This window comes from Dasypus novemcinctus, chromosome 23 (assembly GCF_030445035.2).
Source record: "Dasypus novemcinctus isolate mDasNov1 chromosome 23, mDasNov1.1.hap2, whole genome shotgun sequence".
NCBI classification, from domain to species: Eukaryota; Metazoa; Chordata; class Mammalia; order Cingulata; family Dasypodidae; genus Dasypus; species Dasypus novemcinctus.
This window is the reverse complement of record NC_080695.1, coordinates 61234967-61249212: the sequence shown is the minus strand read 5'-3', so window position 1 is coordinate 61249212 and position 14246 is coordinate 61234967. Positions and strand designations below refer to the sequence as shown.

At 49.9% G+C, this 14246-nt stretch overlaps 1 long non-coding RNA gene across 2 annotated transcripts; it reads right to left on the bottom strand.

Moving 5' to 3' along the window:
• Positions 1–466: 466 nt before the first annotated feature.
• LOC101434787 (uncharacterized) lies at positions 467–14243 on the bottom strand. Of its 2 annotated transcripts, XR_011647221.1 has the most exons (6): positions 12937–14243; positions 11546–11656; positions 7440–11266; positions 7210–7332; positions 3179–3298; positions 472–1248 (listed from the first exon to the last, which is right to left on the bottom strand). It is a non-coding gene; the product is annotated as an uncharacterized lncRNA (long non-coding RNA). The 2 variants fall into 2 exon arrangements; XR_009183040.2 differs by having other exon boundaries at positions 467–3298.
• Positions 14244–14246: the final 3 nt, after the last annotated feature.

Below are 14246 nucleotides of genomic sequence, written 5' to 3'. Positions count from 1 at the left end.
CCACCCCCTGTCCCCTGGGGTAGTGGCAAAAGGACATGAGTGACATCTGTCTTCATTAATATGCTCCAGAGCAACAAAGTGACCAGCCTTATCCTGGGAAGTGAATGTCCCACGGAAATTTGCACCTGCGGTCATCTTCAGTGCTTGCCTGTACTCCCAGGTCCCACCTGTTTTTCCAGGTCTTTCTCAAGAGCCAACAGTAGGGTATTGGGCTTTTGTTTCCCTCCCATCAGGTCAACCATATTTCTTTTTTAAAAAATTATGGTAACATATGTACAATATAGCTTGCCATTTAAACCATTCTAAGTGTACAAATAAGTGGCATTAATTATTTTTACAATGTTGTGTTACCATCATCACCTCCCATCAGTAAAGCTTTTCCATCACCCCAAGCAGAAACTCTGTCCCCATTAAGCAATTACTCCCCGTTGATCCCTCCCCACAGTCCCTGGTAACCTCTAATCTACTTTCAGTCACATACATGGAATCATACAATATTTGTCCTTTGTGACTATGTATTAGTCAGCCAAAGGGGTGCTGATGCAAAATGCCAGAAATTGGTTGGTTTTTATAAAGGGTATTTATTTGGGGTAGGAGCTGACAGATATGAGGCCATAAAGCATAGGTTACTTCCCTCACCAAAGTCTTATTTTCACGTGTTGGAGCAAGACGGCTGCCGACGGCTGCGAGGGTTCAGGCTTCCTGGGTTCCTCCCGTCCAGGTTCTTGCTTCTCTCTGGGTTCAAGCTGCCTTTCTTCCCAGGGCTTGCTTCTTCCTGGGCTCAGGGTTCCTCTCTTCCTGGGTCTGGCTTCTCTTTCCTCTGTGAGCTTACTTCCTGGGGCTCCAGCTTAAGGCTTCAGCATCAAACATCAAACTCCAACATAAGGGAAGCAGATTTGGCTCAATGGATAGAGCACCCACCTACCACATGGGAGGTCCAGGGTTCAAACCCAGGGCCTCCTGACCTGTGTAATGAGCTGGCCCACACGCAGTGCTGATGCGTGCAAGGAGTGCCGTGCCACGCAGGGGTGTCCCCTGCGTAGGGGAGCCCCATGCATAAAGAGCGTGCCCTGTAAGGAGAGTCGCTCAGTGTGAAAAAAGCGCAGGCTGCCCAGGAGTGGTGCCAGACACACAGAGAGCTGAGGCAGCAAGATGATGCAACAGAAAGACACAGATTCCCCATGCCACTGACAAGAATAGAAGCAGACACAGAAGAACACACAGCAAATGGACACAGAAAGCAGACAACTGGGGGGCGGGGAAGAGGAGAGAAATAAAATAAAAATAAATAAATCTTAAAAAAAAAACCCAACCCCAACATCAAAAACCCTCAGCTCTGTCCTTTGCCATGCCTTTTATCTGTAAGTCCCCACCCACCAAAGGGTGGGGACTCAACACCCTAATGACGTGGCCCAAAAAAGCCCTAATCATAATTTAATCACGCCCAGGTACAGGCCAGATTACAAACATAATCCAATATCGATTTTTGGAATTCATAACTATATTGAACTGCTACAGACTGGTTTATTTCACTTGCATAATGTCTTCACGTTTCATCCATGTCGTATCAGAGCTTCATCCCTTTTTATGGCTGAATTATATCCCATTGCATGTATATACCACATTTTATTTATCCATCATCAATTGATAAACACTTGTGGAGTTTCCACCTTGCAGCTCTTGTGAATAATGCTGCTATGCACTTTGGTGTACAAGTATCCATCTGAGTCCCTGTTTTCAGTTCTTTTGGGCATGTACTTACTTAGGAGAGGAATTGCCAGAACAGAGAGTAGTTCTCTGCTTAACCCTTTGGCTGTTTTCCACAGTGGCTGCACCATTTTACATGCCCACCACCACATCTGTTTTAGTTTGCTAGGCTGCCAAAATGCAATATACCAGAAATGGGTTGGCTTTTACAATGGGGATTTATTTGCTTGCAAGCTTGCAGTTCTGAGGCCATAAAAATGTCCAAATCAAGGCATCATCAGGCCATGCTTTCTCCCCAGAGACTGGCTGCCGGTGACCCTGGACTGCTCCGCCATGGGTCTGGGGCATTGTATGCTGGTCTCTCCCTTCTTTCCTGGGTTTCGTTCCTCCAGCTTCTGGCTTCCATTGGCTTTCTCTCTCCATGGCCATCCCATTTATAAAGGACTCCAGAGGATTAAGACCCCCGAGGGCTGCACCTACTGAGTAACCTCATCCAAAGGTCCCGCCTGCACCAGGGTCACACCCACAGGAAGCGGCCAGCTTCAAGAACATGCTTTTCTGGGGTACATTCAGTCTCAAACCACCACAAATCCTTGTCAACACTTGTTATTTTCCTTTTGAAAAAGAATAGCCATCCTAGTGGGTGTGACGTAGTACCTCCTTTAGTTTTGATTTGCAGAATCCTCCTGTTGTTGGCTAGAGTGGACATCCTGCCTGCTGCTAGGACCAGCATGACCCTGGGGGGCTGCTGGGTCATAAGAATGAATTCGGGGCCACTCAGGATCCCTCAGTCACTCAACACACACTCACTCACGGTGCATTTTTACTAAAACAAAACAAAACTGTATTCTTTGATCCAATAATCAGTTTAGAGAGTCTATCTGTCTTAGTCTGCCAGGACGGTTGTGACCAAACCACACACCTGGTTAGCTCAGACAACAGGACTCTATTGTCTTATGGTCTGGGAGACTAGAAGCCCCAGTCGAGGTCTGGAAAGGGCACGCTTTCCCCCAGAGTCTACAGCGTTCCGAGGCTGGCTTGCTGCGATCCTGGGGCTTCCTTGGTTTGCCCCCCTGCCTCGGTCACCTGGTGATCTCTCTCTCGTGCCTTTTCCTCTAATTGCCACTGGCTTCTGCTTTCTATGACTATGTCAGAATTTCCCGTCTTAGAAGGACTCCAGCCATGGATGAAGGCAAATTCATCCTGATTTTGTGCTAAGAGACACTACATCAAGTGGGATTCAACTTGGCCTCATCTAAATAGGATCTTCGAAGATGCTTTCCACACTTAGTCCAAACCCTGATTCCCCATAATACATTTAAAGATACTATTTAGAGATGACTTCACATCCACAGAGATGGTGGTTAAAACTTGAATATGTCTTTTTGCGGGGCCGTGGCTCAGTCCCCAACACTGTCCTAGAGAGATGAGGAGGTGGGTTCAAGGAGGCCAGGGCAGCATGGCTGATTACCTGGACTCAAAACTGCCTGAATATTCATCAGTATTCTTCAGTAGGGGGCGGGGCCGTTAGCCAAGGGGACCCAGGATGCTGCCACGAAGACCAAGGCTGATCTCTGTGTATTGTATTCACCTGGAAAAATACATATGAAATTAGCCCATATTTCTAAAAATGAAGCAAACAAACGACATCTATGCCTTTGGATGGACACAAGTGGATGACTGTGCAGAAAGAAATGTATGGAAGAATGTATGAACTATCACCTTGTCCATTTGGGGGTGGGGGTGGGTGGGGAGAGCGGCCACGGGGACTGTGAGAGTAGAGGGGAGGGGAAGAGAGAGATTTGGATTTTTTTTTTTTTGTTAACCTCTCTGCTGTTTGGCTTTTTCTTTTTTCTTTTTTTTTTTTTTGTCTTCCAAGGAACCTATATTGCCTCTGTGGCTGGAAAGGAAAATCCAATAAAGCATATTTTTAGAAATTCCCTGAGCTATGCTCTGTGCTAACGGTGATAGTGGCTGCATTTGTCGAGTGCACTGTCTGTGCCTTAGCACTTATGGCCATTTATAAGCACTGTGGGTGGGTGCCTTTTGAAAAAACTTTGATTGTGGTGTTAGAGATATAAATATATAATTTGTCATTTTAACCATTTCTAAGTGTGCACTTGACTGGTGTTAATCACAGTGACAATGCTGAGCTATTGTCAGCACCATCCATTACCAAGACTTTTCATCACCCCAAACAGAAACTCTGCACCCATTAAGCAATAACTGCCCGTTCCCTCCTCCTCCCGGCCCCTGGTAACCTCTAATCTACTTTCAGTCTCTATGAATTTGCTTAGTCCAGTTATCACATGTAAGCGCACTCGTGCCACATCTGTCCTTTGTGAGTGGCTTCTTTCAGTTAGAATAATGTTTTCAAGGGTCAGCCACGCTGTTGCGTGTATCAGCACTTCCTTCCTTTTACGGCTGAATAACATTGCTGTGCATGATGGACATATTTCGTCTGTCCGTTCTTCATGAGCACTTGGGTGGCTTCCACCGTTTGCTGCTGTGAACGGGGTAGGAGCTTTTATCACCCTGACTTTTCTCATGAGGAAACTGGGACTCAGAGAGGCTGGGTGATGCCCACGGAGACACAGCGGCCAAGTGTCAGAGTTGGTGCTCGGGGACAGAAAGAGGCAAGGTGGGTCTTATGTCACATCTCTCGGTTACCAGGTAGCGGGCGGCAAAAGGTTAGAGGTGAAGGAACCGCCTGGGCTGAGGAGGAGCAGGTGCGAATGCCTCCATGCACACCACCCGCTGAGCAGCGAGGCTGTCCCATGTGTGGACTGAAGGGAACGGCCAGGGACGCTAGGTCGAGGCTTAATCTCCCCAGCCTTCCCACTCGATTTAGCATCTCTTAGCACAAATCAGGCCAGTGCGAGGAAAGCCACATTGTGCAATCCCCCCTCTTTCCTTACCCCTGCTCCAGGGAGGAACTTTCAGACCTGGGACTTGGCCAGAAGCCGTGTGGGTCTGGAAGGCCGTGCTTCCCCCTCTTCCCCATCCTCTCATGGCCACAGGGTCACAGGACTCAAGGTCTGGCCAGGGAGAATCCTGTCAACAGGTGGGCAGCTCCTGGCAGACAGTGAGGTGGGCTCCACTGGGTTGATGGCTATTGCATTCAGTGTCTTGCCAGAGCCTCTGCAAAGGGTCCTGGACATGTAGAGCACTCGGGGCTGGGGTTGCACGTGCAAACTGTAGCACAGGCTGGCCTGCACGTGGGGCAAAAGCAGAACGTGGCTAATGTTGAGAGTGGCTGGCAGCACCCAGCAATGGTTAGAAACCACATAGGGAAATAAGGGGTTTCATCACTACTGCAAAAATGCATCCAACAAATATTTTGTGAGTGCCGACTACGCACCAGGCATGTGTAGACCCTGCAAGGACGGTGGTGAATGAGAACAGCTTCTGCCTCACGGAGCTTGTGTGCTGATGGGGGAAGACAAAGACCACCATGTGGACAAAGGAATGAGTAAGTTGGTAGTTGAGTTAAGACATAAATGATAAGGTGGCATTAACCCTACCAAGGTCTGGGAGAAATGGTACTTCAGGCTGAAGGAAGAGCCAGCGCAAAGGCCCAGAGGCAGGAACAAGCTTGATGTAGTTGAGGAACAGACCTGGCGCCAGTGTGGTTGGGATCCGGCAGGTTGAGCTAGAGAGGAGGGGCAGGGGAAGGGAGTAGAGGTGGGCCTGGGCCTGGGTCAGGTCGTGTGAGCTTGGAAGCCAGGGTAAGAGCTTAGACTGTAGTATAACTACAATGAGGAGCCACTGAGGGGGGAAGTAGAGGGTGAATGTGGTCTGATGGACTCTGAAAGACCACTCTGGCTGCTGGGCGAGACTGGATTGAGGGGCCCGAGGAGGGAAGCACAGAGATGAGTTAGATTGCTGCAGCTGTCCAGGCAAGAGGTGGCAGTGGCTTAGACCAAAGTCGTGGCAAGGAAGGCAGAGAAACTTGGTTGAATTTGGGCTATTTTGGAGGTTGGATCCTAGGATTGGATGTAGGGCTGAGAGAAAGAGAACGTCTCGGACAACTTGCTTTTTGGCCCCAGCAGTTGGGTGGACTGTGAAGCCACTGACTGGGACGCAGAAGCCTGGGGGAGAGGCAGGTAAGGGTGGGAGGGTCAGAAATGACATAACCCATGAGCCTGGTAACAGCAGGACTGTATGGAGAGAAGAGGGAAGCACAGAAGTGGGGGAGAGAAGTCAAGAAACCGTTTGTTTAGGCCTATGTGAAGCTGGAACTCAGTTCCATTTGCTCCAGCCAGGAAAGCACGAGCCATTGCGGACAGGAGCAGGACACTCTGCCTCAGTGCCCCTAGCCATTTCCCACCTGCCGTGCCTGCATTCTTTGCTTGAGGACATCCTGTCGCTCCTGGAGCCTGCTCTGCCCTCTCACACTGGGACTGATAAGCCCTGGAGTATAAATACCCCAGCTCCCTGGATTCTCAGATGGGATAATTCTGCAGTAGGTGTTCAACACTATCTCTTGACATTCCTCGGTGGGACTGGGCCCCAGTTGCCCACGAGGTAACTTGCTTTATAGCATGCCCCTACTGACTCTTTCTGCCCTCTCTCAGTTCCTGCCCCCACCACTGCTTCCTGGAATCTCTTCTCACATAAACCACTGGCACGACTCAAATCCTGGTCTCAGAGTCTAAACTTAAGCTAAGACCTGATTACTTTTCAGCCCCCCAATCTGATCTCCAAATCCCATCACTTCTTCCTCCAAAGCAGACCTCAAGTCCATCCATTTCTCAACTCCATAGCTGCCACCCTGACCCAAGCCACCATCATCTCTGCCTGGGACACCTACAGCAACACCATGATTAATCTCCCTGCTTCTGTTCTCCATGCAAAATCTACTAAATCAAAATCAAAGCAGGTTCTCTGCTGCTCAAAACTTCCCAGGGCTTTCCCAATATACTTGGAGAAAACTCCCAACTCTTTCCCACAGCCTACAGGACCTGGCATGATCTGGCCAGGCCCTTCCTCCCATCCTTGTCCTCACCCACTCTCCTCCTCGCCCACGCTGCTCTGGCCACACCTAGCTTTGGTGGTTTCTCACAAAATCTCAATCTCCGCTCCTCCTCAGGGCCTTTGTGGTTCCTGCCACCTGTATTATTTGTCCTGTAGCTCTTTGTGCACCTCGCTGTCATTCTTGTGGAACTCGCTAAAACATCACCATCCTAGAGAAAGCTTTCCTGATCATCTTATCTAGATTTCTTCCACTCCAGTGTTCCCAGTGTTCCCTCGCCCTCAGCGCCCAAACGTTTCTTTCACAACACTCTTCACCATTTGTAGTTGCTTGCTTGTTGATTTACTCTCATCTGTCTTCTTCCCTAAATTTCAAGCTTCACAAGATCAGAGGCCATGTCTGTTTTGCTCTCAGTCCCATGCCCAGGATCGGGTAGCAGCTGGCACATGGTAGACGTGCAACAATCGACTGCTGTATAAGTGAATAACTTCAGTGAATGTTTTGGGACCCCACCTCCTTGGACACACCTTCACACGAATGGCCAGCACTGTATTTGTTGGCACATCTGTTCCCCCTGAGCTTCCCAAGCTCAGAGGCTGTGTCCTCTTCTGCTTTGTGGCTATCGTCACTGTCTCTGAGAGACCCAGATTCTGGAAAAGAGAGACCTGGGTTAGAATCTTACTTGGCCTCTTGTAATGTGTTTCTATTAGCTTTTGCTGCATGGGAATCATCCCCCCAAAACTTAGTGGCTTCAAACCATTTATTATTTTTCCTGGTCCTGCTGCTCTCACATGGGCTTGTTCATGTGGCTGCATTCAGCTGGAAGGTGGCCGTAAGGTCCAAGGCAGCCCCGCTCACATGTGTGCACGTGGTGGCAGCTGATGACTGGTGGCCTCAGTTCTGCATGTGGCCTTTCATCTTTCAGCAGGTGAGACGGGCGTCCTTACATGGTGGTTTCAAGTCAGTATTCCAAGTCAGCAAAACAGAAGCCCCAAGGCTTCATGAGACCTGGGCTTGGACTGGCACATGTGACTTCTGGCACATTCTATCATTCAAATCAACTCTTGAGACCAGCCCACATTCAGGAGGTGAGGAAATAAACTCTACTTCTTAATAGAGGAAACAACAATTTCTGGCCATATTTAACCTACCACAAGGAGGCTGTCAAGTCTTGGACTAGCAACCTAACTTCTCTGTACCTTACCTGTCCCCTTTGGGTCTTCTGGCATCTAATTCTTAGAATTGTTTCTGAGAATAGAGGATACGTAAAGCACTTAGCATGCAGACTGTCAGTAAATAGGAACTCTTGCTATAATTACAGTTAGCAGTATTACAGTAATCATAGAGAGAACTTAGAAAATATTGGATGGATGGATGGAAGGACAGATGGACAAACAACTTTTAAAGTTCAAAGAGGGTAAAGTCTCTCTGATTTATCTGATGATAAGTCACCTCTTTTCATGGTACTTAGAACAAACAGCAGCTCTTTGCTGTTGAGTTCAAACACCCTGATTTCTAAAGAGACCTGACCTCTTGCTCAGTTTAGTCTTTCATCATCCTTATTTGTCTGGGAAGAGAAGTGGGTCAGGTGATTCTACTGCAGGCTTTGAGTTGAAGAGATTATACACAAGTGCACCCTCTCTTGCATGCTCATCTCCATAGTCTTGCTTAAACATAACCAAGCACTAAAAATTATGACCCAAACAGTCAGGCTTCCCACTGGCAAGTTAAATGTGCTGCTCATGGGCAGCCGTGAGGGGCTCCTCGGCTGGTCCCTTCAGAACACAGCCCTGCTTTCCTCCCAGAGCCCGAGCCTGGAGCAGGGTTGTTGCGGGTGAGGTGGGTGTGACCTTCTTGGAGAAGCTGGCTGTGGAGAGCATGTGGCTCTGGGTTGGCCAGGTGAGCTGTGAGGGGGTGGAGAATGTTGTCCCTTGTTAGATACACATTTTCCACACCAGCCTGACATTGGGTAACGGGTAAGGTAGGGGAAAGGTGGGGGTCACTGGGGAGGTGAAGCAGATGCAGGTGGGTGGGGGAGGGCAAACCAGGGGAAGATCTTGAGGATTTACCAACCGGCAGGCCCCAGCAGTACTGCCTTTAGACTCGGGCAACGCGAGTCCCACAATTTAGAGGGGGTCCCTCTTGGTCCTTCTCCAGCCAGGTCCCTGCCCACTGTGTGAGCTGTGCAGACAAGGGGATGTGTCCACCTGGTGCCCTCACTCTCCCCACTTCCTGACCACCTTCCAGGGACCTGGGGCCCCAAAGGCCCTGCCCCATTTCCAAAGCTTGTGGGGTTCTCTTCGGGTACCTGCCTTGCTGAAGGCAGATGGTTACCAGAAGGTGCACTCCTAAGCCCGGGGGCATTTGTGGGGTTATGGGCAGAACTTGAACTTTTAGGGTGCAGTGTCCATACGTGTGTAGGAGCCCCTCAAGGTGCAGAACAAACAATAGTGGGAAAAGAAGGGGGCAGTCTCTCTGGACCTCCAAGGAGTCTGGGAGAATTCCACACTCAAACCTGGCTTCACAGGTTATAGCGAAAGAGAGAGGAAATGACATCTTTCATCTACATGGTTTGTTCGCTTGATTTATAAGTTTTAAATACAAAGACATACAGTATATGGGCCTCCATCTGAATGCTTGTCCTGGGCCTCACAACATTATGGGATCTGACTTGAGATGGAGGCATCTAGAAGCTTCTGGGCACAGTCTGAGAATTGCCCTTGGTCCCAACCAATTACTTCATTTCTATGGTTTTGTTTTTCTTTTCTTTTTTTTGAGTTTCTTTTTGTCTGTCTCCTTTGCTAGATTATAAGCTTCATGACAAGAGGGACCTTCTCCCTTGCATCTGTAAAACAAGATTAATAACAGTGCTTCCTTATAGGACCGCTGGGGTAGCGAAGGGGTTACTGTGCACAGAGCACACAGCACAGGGCCTGGCATGGCTGGAGCAGAGCATGTCCTCGCCACTACTGGCCATCGTCACAGCCCCAGCACAGGGAAGAGTAGCTAGAAAGCACTAGCAAATACGTGGGGGACTGAGCGAGGGGAACTCGCCGCTGCTGAGAGCTGTGCCCTCCCAGCTCTCAGGTTTGCAGACGCTGTGCCTGGAAGCCATGTGTGACTGAGGGGGTTGAATGATTCTCAAAACGTCCCCAGAGGCAAATGTGTGCCATCACTGTCACAAAGCCCCGCCTCTGCCAGCAAGGCAAGGGCCCACACTTGCATTTTGAGACGACTCCTCTAGATGCCAAGGGGAGCTAGATTGAAGGAGAGGAGCAAGAATGGCTCGGAGGACCAATTCTCGAAGGCAGCAGCAATTCTTGAACGTATAGGGAGAGGTGAGACGGCAGGGGGTGGGTAGAGGCGGGAAGGAAACCATCCCCAGGGCTGCCGAGGAAGTAAATGGGGCAGGGTAAGTGACACCTGGGTGTGGGAGAGGGCAGACTGGCCTCAGGGAAGACACCTGATTTCTGGGGAGCACTAGACTGAGGGAGGTGCCATCCCAGGGACAAGGACCCTGGGGGGGCAGGGGGGGAATCAGGTTTGGGGGATGCTCCTGAACTCAGTTTTGGACAGATTGAGTTTGAGGAACCATCATGACTTCTGAGAATTAGCAGCTCTGACCTTGAAACCCTGGACACCTGGCAGGATTACCTGGATAGCCTCCCTCACCCCTTTCCCACTCCCCTGGAGCCTCGGTTTCCCCATCTTCAAAATGGGCTCTCTCAGCAGGCAATTGTGAGCCCTGCAGGCAGCAATATATGAAGATTGCCCTACCCAGAGCAGATCCTTAACTTAGGAGGGCCTGGGGCCACATTCCTCAGCACTCTGCCATTTATACTACTTAAGCAAGAATTTCCTGTGCCCGGAACTGTACAAGCCTGGGTAGATCTGGCTTCCCCTATGGCTGTGGCTGCATCTGGGCCCCAAGCAGAGTCACCCGGGTACCCTCTCTCTGAGGGTACCCTCTACTGCCACAGGGGCAGGTTTGCAATGGCCACTAGCTCAGCAAACCCAGAGGCAGGAGGAGGATCTCCTCTTACATTTTTGGCAAAGAAAAAGGCTCAGGGAAAATTCTGATTGGCCCAGCTTGGTCATGTGCTCATCCCAGAGCCAATCACTCTGGCCAGGCCTCTGTCACATGACTGCTCCCAGGCAAAAAGGGGGCGTTTCGTGAAAGATGAAAGCAGTGCAAGCAAAGCCAGCAGATGTCCACGCCTATGGGCCTGGGCAAATTTCCGGATGGAAAGTAAAACGTATACAAGGGTCCTGGCGCCTGGTGGGAACTCAGCAGGTGGTTGTTTTTATTACGATCTGGAGGTGAACATGACTGCTGACCACGCTGCCCTTACCACGTGCTTTAAACCCCAAGTTCAACATCTGGTCGTCCTCAACTTAGGAGATGGTCCTGGGGGGCTAGAAGCATCGGGGCAACCGGCCCGCCCGGCGGGGAGGATGTCACGCTGCAGGTCTGTGATAAGTGTCTCTGCCGCAGACCCTAACCCAGCGGCCCAGGGACTCCTCATTCCCCAGGGAAAATTCCAGGACCTCCGGCTTCCCCGCGGCAAGAATAGAGAACAGGTTCTGCAAAGTTAGACAAAGACATTTGCCGTTCATAACGTCAGCGAGAAAATTCCAAGCCCCCCGGGCAAGCGGGGGTGTCCCCGCTCCTCTCGACTGCTGGGCTTCTGATTGGAGCAGGCAGGCGCTCGCCGCCAATTGGCATCGAGGCTGCGGAACCTGGAACTTCATAGCTTAGCAACGAGAAATCTGGAAGAACTCTGGAATTAATTTAAGGAAGGGGGGGGGTAGGCGGGAGGGAGCAAGAAGGGAATTAGCAGCGCAGTTTTACATTCTTATTACCTTTGCGGCCAAGGCAGGTGATAAACATTTCCCGTATTAATTACAAGCAGGGAGGACCGGGTGAGCCATCCTGTCTGGTCTCAAACGCTGGGGTTCGTCCCTTCCTGAGCCCTGCTGGGGGTAGAGATGTGAACAGTGCTTAGAAGAGTGGGCAGAACAGATACAGCAACTTAAGACAAAACATGCGCCACACTGGCCGCCGGATCTTCCTCAAGAGGCCTCTGCCCGTCTTTTTCTAGGGTAATTTTCTCCCAGGGGAGACATGGGGCCTGGCAGTCAGGGCGGCTGAGGGAAGGGTTTTGCCATTTCAGATGGAGACACAGGTGGAGGTGGGTTGGTTGGTCCACCTGATGATATTTATTGTCATTCCTGAGTCACCAGCTGGTGACTCTAAAACAGAAGTGAAAGACACAGGCCCACCACTGCCCCTGTGGGCTGATGGGCTAGTTGGGGGCAAGGGGAGATTTGATATTAATAATCAGTCATACTCTGCAATGTAAACAGCTGTGTCGTTACTATTGCGCTGGCGTTGTGGAAGAAAAGGGTGGGGTGCTAGGGGAAAAATGGGGGGGGGGGGGGTGGCATGTTGTTAGGTCTTCTAGAAGGAAATGACAGTCAAATGAGATCTGGATGGCCCGTTGCCTAGGGAGGAGGGGCTGAGAATGAGCCAGGCAAACGGAGCGGCCAGGACAGGTACTGCAGGGTCTGGCCCCATGCTGGCCCCAGTCACGGGGGGGACCGCGGGGGTTCCAAGAGGGAGGTTGGGTAAGTGGGATAGGGGTCAGCCACCAAGAGCCTCCTGGGCCTATGAAGTTTAGAGTTAGTCCTAAAGCAATGGGGAAAATGGGAAACTTTTTAGGATCATAAACTGGGTTGTGAGATTAGATTTACATTTTAGAAAGAGCACATGGTGGGAAGCCGGGTAGGGGAAAATGCATTAGAGGGGCAAGAGGGGCACAGGGTGATGGGCCCCAGACCACACGGGCACAAGTCCTCTCCGCCACCACCCCCACCCCCAGGACTTGTTCGGGGCCTTGCTGATGGCCAGCTCCATCCTGGCCTTGTTTTTCTGGAAGACAATCATTTAGATGACTCACTGCAGGATAGGGTGACCAACTCGTCCCCCTAGCACCAAGAAACCCCAATCCCAGGAAGCCTCTAGGTGCCCAGGCAAAACTGGGACAACTGGTCACCCTATTCTGGGACAGGGTTAAATGGGGGCAGGAAGAGTCAGCTTCCCTCACCACAGGGGGCGTCCTGCACCTTCTCCCCCAAGCCCTGGGAATGGAGAGCAGGCTGAGGGCTTAGCTGCTAATTTGGCCATGCGGCCTCAGGCAAGTTACTTGGCCTCTCTGGGCCACAGTTTCTTCTTCTATAAAATGCAAACTGACCTTCCTCTGTGAAAGCTCTCGGGTTTTCTGGATTTCCTAGCCCTGCCGCTGCATTTCCAAGCTTGATCAATGCCCCAGAGGGCAGAGTACAGAAGATGCTGTCCTTGTACCGACAACAGGCTCCTCACCTCTCCATGCCTGGTTTTCTCCTCCATAAAATGGGGATAACAAGTACGAAAACCTGTATCAGCTAGGGTTCTCCAGAGAAAAGAGAACCAATAAGACAAATTATAAATTGTGTGTGTGTGTGTTTTAAGCGACCTCTTTTAAGGAATTGGCACACGTGCTTGAGGGGGTTGGCAAGTCCAAAATTTATAGGGCAGGTCGGCGGGCTGGACACTCAGGCAAGAGTTGAGGTAGTCTGGAGGCAGAATTTCTTCTCCGGGAAACCTCGGCTTTTTGCTCTTAAGGCCTTCAGCAGACTGGATGAGGCCCACTCGCTTCATCAAACATAGGATTCTTTACTTAACGCTGACTGCAGAGATTAACCCCATCTACAAAATACCTTTGCTGCAACAGCTGGACTAGTGTCTGGCCAAACAACTAGTTTGGTGGACCACAGCCTAGCCAAGTTGACACGTAAAATTAACCATCACAATCCACCCCTTGTCAACTTGGCACCGACACCCACCTCCTTAAACCCTTTCTTAATCGCCAAATCAAGACAATAAAGTCATACATCCATCTAACATGATACAACTCTCCTGCCTGAACTGAAAATGCACTAACCCCCTCCCCAGAAGAGGATGCGAAGTCCTTGGGTGATGTTTACTCTTCTCTTTGATATTCTGGAACCTAAATTCTACGATGTAAAGTTAATACATCTAATGTGATCTGATAAGGGGATGAGAGAGGGAAAAAGAAGATATTTGCTTTATACACACACGCCAACATTAATAACAAAATTAGGAAGAATTCCTCATAATAAATCACTGTCCTTGTTTCTGCAACCAGTCACGTGGTTGACGCTGGTCTTTGTAACTGCCTTCTTTTTACCACCCATGCCATCTTCCCTTTCCCATTCCTTCATGGAAATGTCAGGACTAAGTTAAGTCAAATCGTTCTGTTTGGACTAGCTAAGTGTGGGTATTCTGGTTCATGAGATAGTATGAGAGTTACAATAATCTCTTAAGCAATGACTGTCATTTTCCAAAAAATTGGGATGTGATTAAGCACCCTTACATGTCAAATTTCACAAAACGTACCTTATCATTGCACCTATACTCTATTTGCTATTGCCTTTAACCCCCAAAAGTCTAGTTCCATGAGGTGGAGACTAGGTCCTTTTTGCTACTGTCCCCCCACAATAA